The sequence below is a fragment of the Salvelinus namaycush genome, chromosome 1 (assembly GCF_016432855.1).
Source record: "Salvelinus namaycush isolate Seneca chromosome 1, SaNama_1.0, whole genome shotgun sequence".
Lineage (NCBI taxonomy): Eukaryota > Metazoa > Chordata > Actinopteri > Salmoniformes > Salmonidae > Salvelinus > Salvelinus namaycush.
This window is the reverse complement of record NC_052307.1, coordinates 25,049,836-25,069,501: the sequence shown is the minus strand read 5'-3', so window position 1 is coordinate 25,069,501 and position 19,666 is coordinate 25,049,836. Positions and strand designations below refer to the sequence as shown.

The window sequence follows — 19,666 nt, the reverse complement described above, 5'->3', positions numbered from 1 at the left end:
TGAGGCGGGTTGCAAAGAAACTTTTGTGACGTTGACTGTTTTATTGTACACAAGCCCCGAGGAGAAACCCCTGAATATTCATTGAGCTCAACAATACAAAAGGATACAACTGTCAGGGGACGGACATGAAAGCAAAGCCCCACTGATTTCAAATCCTGCGGAGGGTGGGTTGCTTTACAAGATGAAAGTTCTTTGCAAACAAACATTTTAACAATAACAGTTTATATTTTCCTGCATTCTCCTTCTCGTTGCCAGAGCCGACAGAGGAAGGGAGGGAGGGGGAATTTGTTAAATGGAAGTAAATTGACATCTCATCTTGAGGCCTCCAGCCCTGACGCCAAAGTCCCATCGATAGAAGTTGGCACACAATTAACAACATGTCCAGTGTCATTTATATTGCACAGTCAAAATGAATGCTAGATCTCTGACAGAACGCTAAGTTAACCTGGCAAACAACTCCAGTGAACAACATTGCTAAGAACATTTCATGAGAAATAAAAGTGGCAAGACAACTCCATGAAGTGACAGCTCCATATGAACAGTGAGCCTAGTACAAGTAATTACTTGCTCACTAGTTATTGGAAGGATAGTCAATCACAGAATATAAGAAACAAATACTGTAAAACAGCAGAGCTTTCTGAATGCCCTGACCATCTCTGAGAAGACACACACACATCAACACTGCTCGCTAAAACAAGTACATAACACGAATGAATTTGGTTTGAGGGAAAACAAGAGAACCAATAACAAATAAGTACATGGGAATTTACATTTTCCTCTGTTTTACATATTCACACCATCCCCCCCTCCCTGGGAGAGAGAAAAGTCTGGAGCTGCGCTGCTGCTGAGGTGAGTGCATGCAGTAAGCGGGGAGAACAACAACAGCACATTTGCTTAAGCATGCTGGTGCCCTCTACCCTCTGCCCCTTCTCACAGAGGGGGGGGGGGGGGGGGGGGCAGGACTATTCCACTGAGGCCCAGCAGTGCCTGAGGCCGGCGCTCTAGCAGCAGTCTCCGTGAGTGAGTCACGGGGCAGAGGCCATCCCGGCACACAGGCCTCCCAAAAATACACGCAGATCGCAGAGGAAATCAATATCCCTCCAAACGGTGCATCCGCTACTGCTCAGCCGCCATTTTCACTGGGGCTCGGCTTCAGCAGCAGTGTGCCGGGGGGGCTGTGCGCCCTCCTCAGCCCCAGAAATAAACACACAGGCCTGGGCCACTGCTGCCTTCATTATCCCTGCACATTTTATCTGCTCGCTCTCTCACTCACAGCCCCGCGGCAGAACATCTTCTCTCAACACCAAAGAGAGCAAAGGGTGGTTGCTTTTGTGTCTGTTTTGCTTGAGCAGTTGAGTTGTTGGTGGTGCCGTCAGAAGGAAGGAACAGCCAGCTTGGAGGGAGAGCTGGTGGAGTATGATTCTGGTGAGCTGCGTTGGGCTTTAACAACTCTGGACTCCTGAGGTGATATTCAAAAAAATACTGAACCAACTGACCAACCAAGGGCCTAGAAACGCTTTGCTTGTGCGTCAGCTCTCAACCAGTTAACCGAATGCCAAGCTATGCGGCTCAGAGAGATATACTGTAGCAGAACACGGTCATGTCAAACATCTTGTCGACTGAGACTGTCTGAAAAGGAGGCCTCTAAACTCAAGCACCAAATTGTGATAACAGAAGGGTTGCATGTCAAAATACTGTGAAGGCCACCTAACTACCAGGCTCAATATGATGGAGAATAATGTATTTTGTTTTTTGTATTTTCTAACTTATGATGACTGCTTCACTTCCAGAAGTAAGAAGGTATACTTGGCTCCATGCTGCCTGGCTGGAGAACTGTCCAGCAGACCATGGCCATGGAGCCAAGCAGGGAAATTATACCCTATAGAGCCAGCCAACGCCTCCAATCCTACGCACTTTACAGCAAACCTGCACCTTTGTTACTGACCTGCAAAATGCCAGTGATGTAAAAATACAATACCACATAGACATCTTGCTGTTCCTGATCATATGACTCAAAGCAGCTCAAAACCGATTCGAGATGATTTCGAAAGCTCGAGTAGAGTCCAGCAAGATGAGTGCTGTGTAGTGCAGAGCTGGCCTCCCATATTTGTCAGAGGTGAAGGTTATGAGGGTTATTAGCATAGCCAGAGGGAAGAGGACTCAGAGGAGAACAGTAAGAGATGTTAACTACACTTCAGGGTTCTGACACACTGTTTAACTAAGAGGGAAGTGGAGAAGGAAAGAAAAAAGCAGACTAAAAATGGATGATCACAAATACATTTGCCTTGGACATTTTCATAGAAATGGGGTAGAGAATATTGACTACTCTTCATCTTTTGCAAGGGTTCCAGATTTTAAGGGGAGAATAACTCTTGTTCTGATGTAAAAATGTTACTCATTTCCAATCTTCAGAAGAATGAGAAGACATTTCATCTTAAATACAGTCAAAATGGAAGGACTGTTCTTGGCAGACCAACAAGCCAAACTCTTGAAAAGACCTACCATAGGTCACAAGCTGTGAACCACAAGCACAGTCACCACACATCTTAGTCCAGTCATTCCAAATGGCTACTGTAAAACTTGATCTGAGCACAATGTGTGTTTTACGTCCAGTCTTTGCTGGAAGAATGCCTGAATGCCTTGTTGAGTGCTTGAAAGGAATTCACAGAGATCTTCAGAATATGTACAGAGAGGGACATTGTTACTCAAGGTAAGGCCACAAGACACATAAAAGGACGCTGGGAAAACCAGTCTAAAGCACACTCATGGAAAAAGCACTCTTCTAAAATTGTAGTAGAATCAGGTCTTGTACATATTTGTTTTTCTGCATTCTTGATGATCAGTGTGATTCCCTGTTGACTGACTTCTCTCTCTTAACAGAGATGTCTCTCACAGTGCAATGCCCTGAAGAAATGCACATGCAATGCCATCCCTATGATTACCTGCAGCGATGATTTTAATCAAATATGTGATGTACACATGGCAAATAATATAAAGGAGCTGAGAGCAGAAGCAGCATTCCTCACAGAGAGACTGTGGAAGATCATGCAGAGAACAAATCCCATTAAAACAGCCTGTGACATTTCCAAGTGAAGCTATTCCATAGTACGAGTTATTTTAAACACTAGTGAGTCACAAATGCATCCGATCTACAGCTCTCTGATATTCGACAAAGACAAGCAGCTAATAGACCAGTGTGCTGCTGGAGACGCTCTCAAAAGAAGACAAGAGAAGAAAAGAGATCCTGAGTGAGTTTTTTCTTCTCGTTCACACAATATTGACAAAGATGAAAATACACTTAGGAAAACCAAACCCTTTTTGGTTTCAGCCGTTTGAGTGTTTGAAGAGAGGGGAGCATATGAGGCATACCTGTCAGAATTCTGAATCAAATGCTCATAGGTAGAGCTGTGAAAGCTAGGCTGGGGGAGTGTTTCTTCTACCATTGTATAGGCCCCTTGCCTAAAAGAGTATACAGTTTATTGGCCCCCTGCCTAGAAGAGTATATTGTATATTTTGGTTTCAATAGACAATTTCGATGCAAGAGGACCTGACCTAGATGTTGCTCTGGGGTTTTTGCAATTGCACCCCACCTGGAAAATAATCTAGGGGAACGACTCAGCTGTGGTGTGAGGCTGAGGAAGAGCACAGACAGGACCTTCTCCTGATTGAAGGAGTCCATCCTCTTCATGGCTGTGTCCAGAGCAGTCATGGACTCCAGAAAAGCCTGGTCCTGTTCACACAGTGGGTTACTGAGCAAGTCCCCTGAGATCTTCACTGCTGCCATGGACATGGCTGAGAGACACATATAGAACTCCCAAGGAATATTGTTATTACCATGTTAAAACTGAGCCTGAGAAGGGAAAGGAGGGAGGGAGAGAAAGGATAAGAAAAAAAACACCAAAACCAAATAGATATGGTGGAATGTAGAAACATCACCATGCCAACATACAATCTGTGTTATTAATTGTTGGCCTGGTTTGACTATTTGGCCCAGACATGCTTGGTGGGCATGGCTAACAGCAGAGGTTAGCACTGTGCCAAGACTGACACAGCGGGAGGGGTTCAAAAGTTTGAGCTTTTCGTGTAATAAACTAAAAGGAAAAGTAGGATAGAGCAGCACAGCATCAGTTGGAAGGAGTTGAGGGTGTGGTGGGCTCGGCTGCTGTACTGAATATTCAAAAAAGCAATAGGAATCCGTGCAAATGTTTCTACAGTCCCAGCGCCAATTACTGTTAATCTGCACCCTTGACACTTTATCTTTAGACCTAGAGTGCATATCGGATCACAGCATCACAATCAAAATAAATGAGCTGCACTGGGGACATGCAAAGAAGTTGATAAGGCAGGAAGTAAAAAAAGAAAAACATCAGACTCAACTTAGGACTCATTCAAACACTCTTAGGATCGGGTAAAGACCCATTTACTGTCAATCAAACATATGCAGGTGGAGTTTCTGGTTTTGTAATAACAGGTTGAGCCTGCCCTAACCTGGCATTCACATGAGAATGTATATGTGGGTAAAACAAGCCACGTTGATTTAGTGGTTATGAAACAGACTAAAAGGCCCTTTCTCACCAAACCCTTTATTTTTGTCTGAATAATTTAGACGAAAAAAATTAATACAGCACGTCTTGTTTATGACACCTATCCCACTAATTGCGAAATATCCTGCCGCAATCAGTCAATTATTTATTTTTGGCCCAGGTTCGATTTTTGCATCTTTTCGCAAGTGAAAATAAACTGTTAACCAATAGAAATTGTTATCTGGGATACTGCCACTGCACTACCCCTGACAGGTCTGTGTTCTTTGTGTGAATTCATTAATTTATATTTGCCTGTTTTTTGCGTTTACAAATAATCAATGCTGCAATGTATCAATTTAGCCAACGTGATCACATCACACCAGAGCTACACGTCACTCTCGCCATTAAAACTTCTCCGTCAGTTCATTGCCAACGCTGTAACCTATTTCATTGCCATTCAGAAAGCAAGAGGATCGATCGATGCTTCTCTTCTCAAATAGGCCTATCAGTTTAACCCCCTAGAGTCAATGTCCGCGCCCCTGCGAAAATAAAATTAGCATAATAAAAATAGCTTGAAATATATTTAAACAATATTGCTGTTCATTGTCTATCTATACGTTACTCGTTCAAGACCTAGAGGGGAAAGAGAGTGACAGTGGCTTTGCCAGCAGAGATGCGTGAATTGCGCAAGAAGGGAACAGTGAAGACGGAGATAATATATTAATTAACTTCTAACTTAACGAATCATTCATATAGCCTATATATTAGGCTATGTATTATAGGCCTGCTAAAGTGTGATATAGACAACCCTAAAATACAGACCAAAAAATATCTGCTGGAGTTTACCCTTATCAATACGTTTTTGCGAAGATTTAGATAAAGCACTCACTCAAAATAAAATGTAGGCCTAGTGTCAACATAACCACCCGTTGCTTCACTAAAATTGATCAACGGCTATGGACAGGTTGTGTGCATGTGTTCCTATTTTCTAATGGTTGTCAATTTCATCCTGATATAGCCTTATATCACAGCTGTCTCGATATCTTCTCCTTACAACTTTCGTCAAATTATATGATAGGCTACATTGATTTAGCATTATCCTATAATGTAGAGTGGGTTTTGATATCCTACAAAAAGGATTTAAAGACAATGTTTTTCATACGTTTTGTTTTTGGGAAAGGAGAACTGTGATTTGCTTATGTGTCTAAGTGGTATGCGCTGCAGGCTGCTTTGATTGACGGGTCCTTTTAGGTTGGTGGGTGTGCGTGTATGAGTTCGCTAATTATCCATGTCCATTCAGGAAGTTTCCTAAAATATGTCTAGCCTGTCTGGACTTCACCTCTTTAATCAGATAGAAAGAAAACTATTGGCAGCAAGCATCATGATGGTCAGTTTAAGCGCGTGGAATGACGACAGTTCCCAGTTTTGCTTTTAACTGAATGAATCGCAGCCAAGCTCCTTTCATGAATAGCCTATCCTAATATTTTCAGTTGCATATTGTTTGTCCGGAAGTATTTTAATTTTCTCTCATTCTGCATCCTCTCATAGCCACTTTGAACAACATATTGCCACGGATAATGACTGCAGCAGTGTTGGTGGCGTTATGCGATGTTTTCGAAAAAACGTATTGGCTGGCGTGTCAAAATCGGATTGTGTATTTTTTCTGAATTCGGACAAAAAGATTGCACTGCAGTTGGTGAGCAAAGATCTTAACATGGTTGTCAAGCTACAGAAAATCTAACTGTTAAATTCCATTGTATCAGGTAATGAATAAACCGTTTGTGTTGCCAATGTAGAACTTGACTCAGCTTTTCTGCTTGCAGTCAAACAGATTGAAGAAAATGGCTCGTGGCCAGTGATATACAGACTCAGTAAAGATTTCTCTCTAAAGGCTTATGGACTTGCCTCAGAAGAGCCCACAATTTTATTGTCTTACTTTAAATAGACTAGACAAATGATTGTGTTATGAAAAGCTGTGTGGAGCACACTGTGTGCTAACATATTGTGCAGGCAGGTCTACTCTTTGTTTGGTTGGTGGAGAAAGGACCTGTGCAACAGATGGAATCCATTAATTCTAATGAGACATTGACAGCTCTGATACTTTGAGGCATCATCCCATATTCCAGAGCACAAAGCAGAGGAAATGAAGAAGCCCCATCCTTCTCCTCTCCACCCTCAGACTAGCTATCTACCAGGGGCACATTCTGCTACTGCTCCTCCCAAAGATACCCATTTCCATCTCCAAAAGAGCCAACCAAAAATATATATTTCTTCTGTGCAGAAATACACAAGCTATGAGTAGGAAGCATGTGAGATATATTGCTAATCTTTAAAGGCTACTGAATAAAACCTCACATTCCAAAAAATTCATTTTTCCAAAATTGCATAACAGACATGTCCCTGAAAAACCTGACAGGCACAACAATTAGGTGTCAGTAAATGTATGCCTAGCGTGTGAAAGAGATGAGACGAATGAGAGCAAGTTAATGACAAAGGAGATTTGTACATGAAAGAAAAGATGATCAGTGGGAAATCCATTTTTTTCTGAGATTGGCCAAAATATACAACACTGGGTCAACAACAAACCTATATCAGCCTGTGCTTTTCTTCATCTTTGTGGAGCTTCTTTGTCTGATCTTCCAACCTGTAAAGGAAGGGATTTTGTTTTTTTTCAGGTGTACCTTGGATATCACAATAATATAACATATGACATTTGGAAAGCATCTGTCCAAGTACAGTTGGGCATCAACAGAGCAAATTGACGGTAGGATCATGTTTTTACATTCAGCAGGGAGAGTACTGAAAAAGGGTGGACTGTGTCCATCCTGATCAAACCCCTCTAATCTCTATAAAGCATTCACCGACACAGTCTTAATGGGATATCTCAGTCCAGCCTGCATGTTACAAATAATCACCTACAAGTCACTATAGACTGGGACATTCAATAGGATTACAAAAATGCATTGATTTAATATAAAACACATTATTATGACTTCCCTTTTGCTAATTAAAAATACTAGGATTGCTTTTTGTTACTGTCAACTAAATTCTGGCATAAAAGCATTTATGTCTTCAATCATCCCTCCGCATTCATTTAAATGATGGGTGTTAAAATGGCAATTACGAAACTATGGAGGCTGAATCGTGTGCCGTTCATTATATCAATTAAGGGAAACGAGGGGCTGTTTAGCAACTCCCAGGAGAATGCTGTCACATCAGTTTTCAGGGTTTCATTAAGGGAGGGGGGAGGAGAAGGGGACTGAAAAAACAACAGTTTTCCTATTTCCATCTTCATTCTCCAATCTGTATGAACTGACGGGAGGCAGGAGAATGCGAGGGCTGAGGAGGGCTCTTCTGGATGTGGGCCAGAAGTCCATTTCTACAAGGTGTTAATGGAGGCCTGCTGGAGCAGCTGCTACTCCTCGCTCCTGTGTGCCCCAACAGTTTGCCCTTTACTGCCGCCAACAGCCAGCCTCTCTACACTCCCAGATGCTGCGGTATAATGCCGTAGGAGTATGGATTTAGAAACTGATCTCAGGTAGACAAATACTGCTATGGGATTATAGATGCTAGACTTACTGTGGAAGGCATTGGATGATGAAATAATTTGCTAAATTTGACCCGACCTGTCTTTCAAATGACACGGTATATTTCCACACAAATTAATAGATTATTGAATTCAACAACAGTTCAAAGAGCTAGATGGCAGATTTATGTTCACTAAGAGTTAACGATATGTAACAGAGGGGAGTGCTAAGACGTCTGTACATGCCTGCTCCTCTTACTCATCATGTGTAAGAAATGTGTATTGTGGTGCCATGTCTCCTACTCAACAAAACCTAAATGTGAAGTGCTCTCACTCAGTCTGCAGGCCCCTCGGGGAGTCTCTTTAACCTCTGACACACAACAGGGGAGGGCCTCCTATGTGCTAGCTCACAGAAAGTCTTGGGCAAGAGAATGCTTCTCTCCCTCGTTTCACACAAACCATCTACACTGAAGAAAAAGATAAACGCAACATGCAACAATGTCAAAGATTTTACTGAGCTACAGTTCATATAAGGAAATCAGTTAATTTAAATCAATTCATTAGGCCCTAATCTATGGCTTTCACATGACTGGGAATACAGATATGCATCTGTTGGTCACCTAACTTAAAAAAAAAAAAATAGGGGCATGGATCAGAAAACCAGTCAGTATCTGATATGACCACTATTCGCCTCATGTAGCGTGACACATCTCCTTCACATAGAGTTGATCAGGCTGTTGATTGTGGAATGTTGTCCCACTCCTCTTCAATGGCTGAGCGAAGTTGCTGGATAATAGCGGGAACTGGAACACGCTGTCATACACGTAGATCCAGAGTATCCCAAATATGCTTAATGGGTGACATATCTGGTGAGTATGCAGGCCATGGAAGAACTGGGACATTTTCAGCTTCCAGAAGTTGTGTACTGATCCTTGAGACATGGGGCCGTGCATTATCATGCTGAAACATGAGGTGATGGCAGCGGATGAATGCCACCACAATGGGTTTCTGGATCTGGTCTCTGTATCTCTGTGCATTCAAATTTCCATCGATAAAATGTGATTGTGAAGGGCCTCCCGGGTGGCGCAGTGGTCTAGGGCACTGCATCGCAGTGCTAACTGCGCCACCAGAGTCTCTGGGTTCGCGCCCAGGCTCTGTCGCAGCCGGCCGCGACCGGGAGGTCCGTGGGGCGACGCACAATTGGGCTAGCGTCGTCCGGGTTAGGGAGGGTTTGGCCGGTAGGGATATCCTTGTCTCATCGCGCTCCAGCGACTCCTGTGGCGGGCCGGGCGCAGTGCGCGCTAACCAAGGGGGCCAGGTGCACGGTGTTTCCTCCGACACATTGGTGCGGCTGGCTTCCGGGTTGGAGGCGCGCTGTGTTAAAGAAGCAGTGCGGCTTGGTTGGGTTGTGCTTCGGAGGACGCATGGCTTTCGACCTTCGTCTCTCCCGAGCCCGTACGGGAGTTGTAGCGATGAGACAAGATAGTAATTACTAGCGATTGGATACCACGAAAATTGGGGAGAAAAGGGGATAAAATTTATTTAAAAATTAAAAAAAAAAAAAAAAAAAAAAAAAAAATGCGATTGTGTTCGTTGTCTGTAGCTTATGCCTGCCCATACCATAACCCCACCGCCACCATGGGGCACTCTGTTCACAACGTTGACATCTGCACAATACATTTGAAACCGGGATTAATCCGTAAATAGCACAACTCCAATGAAGTCGGTAACGACGACGAACTGCAGTTAAGTCAAGACTCTGGTGAGGACGACGAGCACGCAGATGAGCTTCCCTGACAGTTTGTGCAGAAATTTTTGGGGTGTGCAAACCCAGTTTCATTAGCTGTCCGGGTGGCTGGTCTCAGACGATCGCGCAGGTGAAGAAGCCAGATGTGGAGGTTCTGGGCTGGCGTAGCTACACGTGGTCTGCGGTTGTGAAGCCGGTTTAACGTACTGCCAAATTCTGTAAAACAGCATTGGCAGCTTATGGTAGAGAATTTATCAATTATCTGGCAACAGTTCAGGTGAACATTCCTGTAGACAGCATGCCAATTGCATGCTCCCTCAAAACTTGAGACATCTGTGGCATTGCGTTTTGACAAAACTGCACATTTAATTGTGTCCTTTTGTCCCCAGCACAAGGTGTGTAATGAACACGCTGTTTAATCAGCTTCTTGATATGCTACATCTCTCAGGTGGATGGATTATTTTAGCAAAGCTGAAATGCTCACTAACAGGGATGCAAACTAATTTGTGCACAACATTTGAGAGAAATAAGCTTTTTGTGTGTATGGAAACAAGGGACCAACACTTCACATGTTGCGTTTATATTTTAGTTCAGTGTATATTGTGTAACCTAACTCACTTCAGCATTGGGTCAGAAGAGAGAGGTGTAAGATTCTAACATGGTATTTCCCATGAAAATAATTATTTCAAGGTTAAATGTTGAGAACAGGCATGTGTGTTCACCTCTAAAAATCTATGGGAAACTTACACTTAAAATAGCACTCGTTATGTTTTCTAGTCTGTCAATTCCGGGTTCATCTGCAATGAGGGTTTTTGCTGCACTAATGATGCAGAGTCAATACATACAGTATGTAAAACGGAGTACAAATGACAAATTAAGTCATCTCCAGCACAATAACAGTGTCTACATATGTAAAAATGGCACATTTCTATGATCTGTGGTTAAAAAGAGAGAAAAAAGGTCCTAAAAATGCCTCTCTGTGACATCACATAGTAGGATTAAAAGTTTGCTATTTTTAAGGGTATTTTCTTGCTGCACACAAATCTCAGTGTTTGAAGATCAGTTCATCGGGTAGAACTTTTTAACGTTATTTTTTTTCTACAAAATGTAGAAATGTGCCGTTTTCACATATGTAGACACTGGTTTGGTGCTGGAGATAATGAATATGAGTTTGAAAAGAGGAGTTCCCCTATAACATTAGTGGCAACAAACTTACTTTTGGAGCTTGTTATATTCTTGTTCAAAGTCTCTTTCAACCTGTAAAAACACATTGAAACTCATTGTTAGATACAACATTATCATCTTTATGTTCATGTTTGTTCATTCAATGTTGTTACCTTCGATTATGGTCCTAACATGTGCTTGATGAATACTGAATATCCCTACTATTGGAGAGCCAATAAAGCCATATCCTGAGCACAGCCTGGCTCCCCCTAATTTGCTTCATGTTGTTAGTTCTAAAGGTCTGGTTGACAGCCCCCACCCACCCCCTCCCTGCTCCGCCTCAGATCAGACTGGACTGATTGAACAGGCCAGCGCTGGTTATGGAGGTAGCAGGGGTTCCTGTCTTGTGGTTCTGTGGGCTTCTGGATAAACAAATAAACAGTGAGGGAGGCAGCTGCCTGTCTGTCAGTGGAGGCAGGGTTGTCCACTGGGCTCCCTGTACTGTAGCCCACTCCCTGGGTCTGGCCTGGGATGTCACAGGAAGCTGCCTGGGAGCCCGTTCTGACTGTCTGCCACTGCCGGACCACAGAGACAGACAGATTACTGTGGAAGTGGTTTTCCCCAAAGGAAGGCACCCACTCACCAGCACTTCAAGGCAGCCACCTCTGCCCCCTCACATGGTTTGGACAAATTGGCACCCCACAGGCCCATGCTCATTGATGAGAGTGTCTGACGATTTGCTGTTGGTTACCTCTAGTACACTATGTTAATTTTGTGAATAGACTCATACGCCTTATACAATAAAGATATTTCAGAAAACCCAAGAAACAAGTTAAAGATGCAGTTGGTTAGAATGAGGAACTTAATTTGGGTTTCCTTCTCATCTTTAAACTTAATTTCTGATTAGAGGCTCCTTTGGAGGTCAATGATTGGATGTAAAAGCTGTATAACTCCTGTCCATTCAGTTCCGAAAACAACCATGCTGTGGGACCTGGAACATTGTTTGAGGTTTATGTGTGATTCTCTCCACAGGCCAAACAGACATGCATTAACTCCTTCACTGTCCAGTGTGTGGACAGAAGTGCTCTGCTCTCCCCAAGTCTAAATCCAAGGTTTCAGAGAAAAAATGGACAGGTTAAGCCAAATGTCCTCTTCCATAGCCACTACAGGGCTTTGATCTTTTAGCATACAATTTGAACAACAAAATGCAACCAAATATTTTTATTAGTTGGGCCAGACTTAGCCTAGCCTTCCCCTATAAAAGAGGTAAAAATATCTAGCTTGTATTTCTGCAGTCTGAAAGTCTCTTACTCATCTGTAACAACGTGAGGAGTCGTAAGATCCCAGTGTGCTTCCATATACACTACATGACCGAAAGTGTGTGGCCGCCCCTTCAAATTAGTGGAATTGGCTATTTCAGCCACACCCGTTGCTGACAGGTGTATAGCATCGAGCACACCGCCATGCACTCTCCATCGACAAGCATTGGCAGTAGAATGGCCCATACTGAAGAGCTCAGTGACTTTCAACATGGCACAGTAATAGGATGCCACCTTTCCAACAAGTCAGTTCCTCAAATGTCTGCCCTGCTAGAGTTGCCCCGGTCAACTGTAAGTGCTGTTATTGTGAAGTGGAAACATCTAGGAGCAACAATGGCTCAGCCACGAAGTGGTAGACCACACAAGCTCACAGAATGGGACCACCGAGTGCTGAAGCCTTAGCGTGTAACAATTCTCTCTCCACATTTGCAACACTCACTACCGAGTTTCAATCTGCCTCTGGAAGCAATGTCAGCACAATAACTGTTCGTTAGGAGCTTCATGAAATGGGCTTCTATGGCCAAGCTGCCGCACACAATGCTAAGATCACCATGTGCAATGCCAAGCGTCGGCTGGAGTTGTGTAAAAGTTGCCGCCATTGGAGCAGTAGAAACGCGTTCTCTGGAGTGATGAATCACGCTTCACCAGCTGGCAGTCCGACAGACAAATCTTGATTTGGCGGATGCCAGGAGAACGCTACCTGCCCCAATAAATAGTGCGAACTGTAATGTTTGGTGGAGGAGGAATAATGGTCTGGGGCCGTTTTTCATGGTTCGGGCTAGGCCTCAGTTTTAGTGAAGGGAAATCTTAGCGCTACAACATACAATGACATTCCAGACAATTCTGTGCTTCCAACTTTGTGGCAACAGTTTGGGGAAGGCCCTTTTCTGTTTCAGCATGATAATGCCCTTGTGCAGAAAGCGAGCTTCATACAGAAATTGTTTGTTGAGATTAGTGTGGAAAAACTTGACTGGCCTGCATAGAGCCCTGACCTCAACCCCATCAAACACCTTTGTGATGAATTGGATCACCGACTGCAAGCTAGGCCTAATCGCCCAACATCAGTACCCGACCTCACTAATACACTTGTGGCTGAATGGAAGCAAGTCCCCACAGCAATGTTCCAACATCTAATGGAAAGCCTTCACAGAAGGGCTGTTATAGCAGCAAATGGGGGACCAACTCCATATTAATGTCCATGATTTTGGAATGAGATGTTCAACGAGCATCTGTCCACATATTTTTGGCCATGTAGTGTAACAACCATACAACAACACGCTAAATAAAGCCTGGTAGCAAATGTCTAGTGAAATTAGACATTTAATTATGTATTGTCTAGTTTCATAGGTGTTGCAACACAAATAATGGAAGATCTTATGTTGACACATTAGTTTTTATTTTTGGGGGGGGGACAGAAGACTGAACACTTACCGTTTTGGAAACAATCTGCTTTTTTGGTTGTCCAATCTTGAAGGGCATCCTAGAAGTAAACAAAATTATAAATTGGTGGGACAGACCACATTCCGCACATCACAAATACAATCTAACACATCCAAACAGGCATTTAACTGAAATGAGGCATTTTTAAGGGGCTGGCAGACAGGTACTCTGACTGGTAGGTAATAATGTGTTGCGAGGTGGGTACAAGTGAACAAGTGAATCCTTTGGCTCAGTCACAGCTAGCCAAATCCAAATGCTGTTAACCCCTGGCCTTCTGGAGTGTGCTTCAGGAGCCCTGTGCATTGACTTCCTGTCATCACACGCCACATCTGGCTTCCATTACTGGTGGATATCACTAATTAGAAGTGGCTGTCGCCTCTGCTCTGTGTGGCTTTCCCGCAACCCCCCCCCCCCCAGTCAAACACAGGCCCACATGTTGTACTGGCCATGGCCTGACAGATTGCTGTGAATGGAGACTGCAGCATGGCAGTTCACAATGCATCACTCTGCACCCCTTACAGAATCCAGTCTGCCTACACCCTAAGCCTACAGTGCATTCAGGAAAGTATTCAGAGCCCTCAACTTTTTTCCACATTTTTACGTTACAGCCTTACTCTAAAATTGATTAAATTGTTTGTTTTTCCCCTCAATCTACACACAATACCCCATAATGACAAAGTGAAAAGTTAAAAAAAAATTGCACATTGATTCAAAATAAAAACAGAAATACCTTATTTACATAAGTATTCAGACCCTTTGCTATGAAACTTGAAATTGCATCCTGTTTCCATTGATCATCCTTGAGATGTTTCTACAACTTGATTGGAGTTCACCTGTGGTAAATTCTATTGATTGGACATGATTTGGAAAGGCACACACCTGTCTATATAAAGTCCCACAGTTGACAGTGCATGTCAGAACAAAAAACCAAGCCATGAGGTTGAAAGAATTGTCCGTAGAGCTCGGAGAGGCACAGATCCGGGGAAGGGTACCAAAAAATGTCTGCAGCATTGAAGGTCCCCAAGAACACAGTGGCCTCCATCATCTTAAATGAAAGAAGTTTGGAACCACCAAGACTCTTCCTAGAGCTGACCGCCCAGCCAAACTGAGCAATCGGGGGAGAAGGGCTTTGGTCAGGGAGGTGACTAAGAACCCGTCACTCTGACAGAGCTCTAACGTTCGACTGTGGAGATGGGATAACCTTCCAGAAGGACAACCATCTCTGCAGTACTCCACCAATCAGGCCTATATGGTAGTGGCCAGACGGAAGCCATTCCTCAGTAAAAGGCACAGGACAGCCCGCTTGGAATTTGCCAAAAGGCACCTAAAGGAGTCTCAGACCATGAGAAACATATTTCTCTGGTCTGATGAAACCAAGATTGAACTCTTTGGCCTGAATGCCAAGCGCCATGTCTGGAGGAAACCTGGCACCATCCCTATGATGAAGCATGGTGGTGGCAGCATCATGCTGTGGGGATGTTTTCAGCGGCAGGGAGACTAGTCAGAATCGAGGGAAAGATGAACGGCACAAAGTACAGAGATCCTTGAAGAAAACCTGCTCCAGAGCACTCAGGACCTCAGACTGGGGTGAAGGTTCACCTTCCAACAGGACAATGACCCGAAGCACACAGTACTGAGTCAGTATAAATATGTGTATGTGTGTAGAGTCAGTATAAATATGTGTGTGTGTGTGTTATGTGCGAGTGAGCAAATGAACTGTGTGTTGGTGCCTGTTGGTGTCAGACTTCTTGCTCCGGTACGACATGCCGTGCGGAAGCAGAGAGAATAGTCTATGGCGTTAACAAATTTTCCGGACCTTACTTTCACACTGCCTGATATAAGAGGTCCTGTATGGCAGGGAGCTGTGATGTACTGGGCTGTCCGCACCACCCTCTGTAGCGCCATGCAATCGAGGGCGGTGTAGTTGCCATACCAAGCAGTTATGTAGCCAGTCAAGAGGGCCCATGCCAAATCTTTTCAAAATCCTGAGGGGAAAGAGGCGCTTTGAGTGTGTGTGGACTAATTTAGTGATTTGGACACCGAGGAACTTGAAGCTCTCAACCCGCTGCACTGGATGGGGCTTGCTCGCCCACCCGTTTCATGTAGTTCACGATCAGCTGCTTGGTCTTACTGACGTTGAGGGAGAAGTTGTTGTCCTGGCACCACACTGCCAGGTCACTGACCTCCTCCCTGTAGACAAGGGTTCCCCAACTGGTGGCATGTGAGCTGAATTTGGCCTGCAGGTGGTTTTAATTGGCCACCCAAGTAATATATATATATATATATATATATACATACAGTTGAAGTCGTAAGTTTACATACACTTAGGTTGGAGTCATTAAAACTCCACTCCACAAATTTCTTGTTAACAAACTATAGTTTTGGCAAGTCGGTTAGGACATCTACTTTGTGCATGACAAGTGATTTTTCCAACAATTGTTTACAGATTATTTCACTTAATCACAATTCCAGTGGGTCAGAAATTTACATACACTAAGTTGACTGTGCCTTTAAACAGCTCGGAAAATTCCAAATGTTGTTATGGCTTTAGAAGGTTCTGCTAGGCTAATTGACATCATTTGAGTCAATTGGAGGTGTACCTGTGGATGTATTTCAAGGCCTACCTTCAAACACAGTGCCTCTTTGCTTGACATCATGGGAAAATCAAAAGAAATCAGCCAAGACCTCAGAAAAAACATTGTAGACCTCCACAAATCTGGTTCATGCTTGGGAGCAATTTCCAAACGCCTGAAGGTACCACGTTCATCTGTACAAACAATAGTACGCAAGTATAAAGACCATGGGACCATGCAGCCGAAGAACACCATCCCAACCGTGAAGCACAGGGGTGGCAGCATCATGTTAGATGGCACAAAATAGATGGCATCATGAGGAAAGAGAATTATGTGGATATATTGAAGCAACATCTAAAGACATCAGTCAGGAAGTTAAAGCTTGGTCGCAAATGGGTCTTCCAAATGGGCAATGACCCCAAGCATACTGGCTTAAATGGCTTAAAGACAACAAAGTCAAGGTATTGGAGCGGCCATCACAAAGCCCTGACCTCAATCCAATAGAACATTTGTGGGCAGAACTGAAAAAGTGTGTGCGAGCAAGGAAGCCTACAAACCTGCCTCAGTTACACCAGCTCTGTCAGGAGGATTGGGCCAAAATTCACCCAACTTATTGTGGGAAGCTTGTGGAAGGCTACCCGAAATGTTTGACCCAAGTTAAACAATTTAAAGGCAACGCTACAAAATACTAATTGAGTGTAGGTAAACCTCTGACCCACTGGGAATGTGATGAAAGAAATAAAAGCTGAAATTGTAACGCTCGTCGTTAGGTGGAAGAGGAGGACCAAGGCGCAGCGTGGTAAATGTTCATGATGATGAATTTTAATGCGAATCCAACAAACAGAACACTAACAAAATACAAAACAATAAACGAAGGGAACAAACGAACGAAACAGTACCGTGTGGCGAACAAACACTGACACGGCAACAAACACCCACAAACCAAAAGTGAAACCCAGGCTGCCTAAGTATGATTCTCAATCAGGGACAACGATTGACAGCTGCCTCTGATTGAGAATCATACCAGGCCGAACACAAAAACTCAACATAGAAAAACACACAGACAGCCCACCCCAACTCACGCCCTTACCATACTAAATAAAGACAAAACAAAGGAAAAAGGTCAGAACGTGACAGAAATAAATCACTCTCTACTATTATTCTGACATTTCACATTCTTAAAATAAAGTGGTGATCCTAACTGACCTAAAACAGGGCATTTTTACTAGGATTAAATGTCAGGAATTGTAAAAAAAAAAAAAAAAACTGAGTTTAAATGTATTTGTAAGGTGTATGTAAACTTCCGACTTCAACTGTATAAATATATTTCACTGTTGGACATGAAAGACTAAATAACCAGGAAATCAGCTCCAAGTGATTTACATTTTGGAAATATGTTCCCACGTAATCCCACACATAATAGATATGTATGTAAGGTTTGAAATTATTATGTTTTAGTCAAATATTGTATCTGTTTCGGCTTCTTGTGGTCAATTTGCAGTCTACAATTATTTGTAATTATGTTCAGGCCAGTCGATCAATAAAGAAATAAATAGTCCCGTGGTTGAATCTAGTTGATGATCCCTGTTGTAGGCTGTCTCATTGTCAACAGTGATCAGGCCTACCACTGTCTTGTCGTCAGCAAACTTGATGATGGTGTTGGAGTCTTGCGTGGCCACGTAGTCGTTGGTGAACAAGAAGTACAGGAGGGAACTAAGCACACACCCCTGTAGGGCCCCCGTGTTGAGGGTCAGCGTGGCAGAGGAAATGTTGCCTTCCCTCAACACCTGGGGTTGGCCCGTCAGGAAGTCCAGGATCAGGCTGCAGAGGGCGGTGTTCAGTCCTAGGGTCCAAAGCTTGGTGACGAGCTTGGAGGGGACTATGGTGTTGAACGCTGACCTGTAGTAAATGAACAGCATTCTCACATAGGTATTCATCCCTCTTATCTAGGTGGATGGGGGCAGTGTGGAGTGCAATTGAGATTGCATCGTCTATGGATCTGTTGGGACGGTATGCAAATTGGAATGGGTCTAGGGTTTCTGCGATGATGGGAGTTGATGTGTGCCATAACCAGCCTTTCAAAGCACGATTACAGATGTGTGCTACAGGGCGGTAGTCATTGTGGCAGGTAAACTTAAAGTTCTTGTGAACAGGAATGATGGTGGTCAGCTTGAGATGTGGGAATTACTGACTGGGACAAGGAGAGGTTGAAAATGACCGTGAATATGCCTGCCAGCTGTTCTCCGCATGCTCTGAGAACACACCCTGGAATATCACCTGGCCTCGCGGCCTTAAGCGTGTTTACCTATTTAAAAACCTTACGACAGCCTCGGAGTAGCGACATCAACCAGTCCCCTGGGTCAGCGGGGGCCCTCATTCCCGGCTCAGTGTTATTTTTTGTCAAAGAGTGCATAAAATACATTGAGTTCGTCTGGTAGAGGCATCGTTGGCAGATCACAGCTGGGTCTTCCTTTGTAATCCGTAATGGACTGTAGCCCCTTCTTAATGCATCGAAGCCTATGTAATAGGATACCACCTTGTTCCTATATTGCCCTTTTGCTTGTTTGATGGCTCTGCGGAGGTCGTAGCGGGACTTCATGCACTTGTTTGTGTCTTCAGCCGTAGCCTCCGGGTTGGCTGCGATAGCCCTGTGTGCGGGAGCCCTGTTCTTTAGCTTAGCGCCAACCTCTGTGTTAATCCAGGGCTTTTGATTGGGGAAGGAGCGAACCTTCACTTTGGGGACAACGTCGTGATGCATTTCCTAATGAAGCCGGTGACGGAGGTGGTTAGCTTGACGGAGGTGGTTAGCTCTGCTATTGGCAGAGTCCTGGGACATATTCCAGTCAGCGCAAGCAAAGCAGTTTTGTAGCATAGCATCGGAAACAGAGGACCATTTCTCAACGGAGCGCATCAAGGGTACTTCCTGTTTGAGCTTCTGCTTGTGACATCTTATGATAGTTTTGATAGGTAACAACTTATTTTATTAATGCCATCCGTCTTTTATCTGCCTGAATCCAACTTTCTAAACCATGTCTTGCTACATAAGTTGTTACTTAAAATCACCAGAGTGATGGAGAATCCATGAGAAAGAAAACACTATTTTTATTGCCACCAAACATGGCTGTAGGTTGACATTGACGTGACACTAATAACATCCAAGGAACATGATGGACGGTTGCCGTTGACAGGCACAGTGAGACAACAGCTGCGTCAAAAGAAAGGTGTGTAAACTAATGAGATGGAAAGATGAGGGTGCGAGGCAGGGCCGTGTTGTGTAACCAGGGAACACCACTGATGTGTGTGTGGCAGTTCCCTTTGATAACAGCTCAATCAGAAAACCCAACACAGCCAAGAGAGGCAACAGGAAAATGGGC

At 43.8% G+C, this 19,666-nt stretch overlaps 1 pseudogene; it reads right to left on the bottom strand.

Moving 5' to 3' along the window:
• Positions 1 to 19,050, bottom strand: part of LOC120051158 — a 38,675-nt pseudogene extending 19,625 nt beyond the window's left edge.
• Positions 19,051 to 19,666: the final 616 nt, after the last annotated feature.